The sequence below is a fragment of the Notolabrus celidotus genome, chromosome 9, assembly GCF_009762535.1.
Source record: "Notolabrus celidotus isolate fNotCel1 chromosome 9, fNotCel1.pri, whole genome shotgun sequence".
Classification (NCBI taxonomy): domain Eukaryota; kingdom Metazoa; phylum Chordata; class Actinopteri; order Labriformes; family Labridae; genus Notolabrus; species Notolabrus celidotus.
In genome coordinates this window covers 30,323,382-30,324,407 of record NC_048280.1, presented here as the reverse complement: position 1 = coordinate 30,324,407, position 1,026 = coordinate 30,323,382, and positions in this window count along the sequence as shown.

Sequence of the window (1,026 nt, the reverse complement as noted above, 5' to 3'; positions counted from 1 at the left end):
TCTCTTAGTTCTGCTCCCTCTCCACCCTCTTGTAAAGAGGTGCAGCGGTTAAGCTGTACACCCACGCGCACTAAAAACAGCACAAAGAGGCTTCCAGTTAGAAGTTTGAGAATCAGACAGTCATAATGTGGGCACATGATGAAATGAAAAAAGTAAACACACACAAATCCAGTGACTCTTGTTTAACAGCTGCATGAAACAAAACCCTCTTTGACACAAACTGGAGTGAATCCTCTCCTTTATTTCCCCTCCTGGTCATAGCATCAGCTCCTGTTACTCAGCTCTTCTCTAGATAGTAGTCTCTAAATTGACTGACTGGTAACAAGCAGCTGCAGCTCCTCAGGTCATCCACCAGGTGGCACTGCAGCCCCACTCGGTCCAGTCGGACTTGTATTAGTGGCAACATGATTTTGTCCATTTGTCTTCCAGGGGGGATACAGAGGAGACCTTGGCACACACTGGAAGCCACAGCCCTCTAGTGTCCTTCAGCCAAGTGACTGTGACTGGATGTAAAAGGAGGGAGTCAATTACCCTGTGATGGATAGATTACACTCATGCATCATTCCGGGAGCCAATTCTCTGATGTGAACTGAATTTGAAACTCAATTTGTTACAGCTCCCTCCATCGCTTTCTGACAGATGGATGGAGGTAGTGGAGAGGAGCTCATTTGAATCTGTGACTGCTGGAATCTGAGGTTAGAGGTCAATTTACTTCCAGAGATTTGGCTGTGTTCAAAATGTAGATCTGAATGGAAATTTATGTGGCGATGCAGTCAGTTATGACTAAAGGTCTTGGATTATGCGAGCGGAAAGCTGCCGTACTTGAACTGTAGTGGCCACACAGCTGGAACATCACATTTGTGGAGAAAGCGATGGTTTTGCTTTCGAAGTGGTTTAAATTATCTGGTTAAATGAGCGCAGCGTGATTAAATGAAGTGCGTTCAAATACAACCAAAGCAGGACTGAAGTTTAGAAAGGTAGAATTTAACATTTCAGGAAAGTGAGGCAGAAACAGAAAGAACAAAC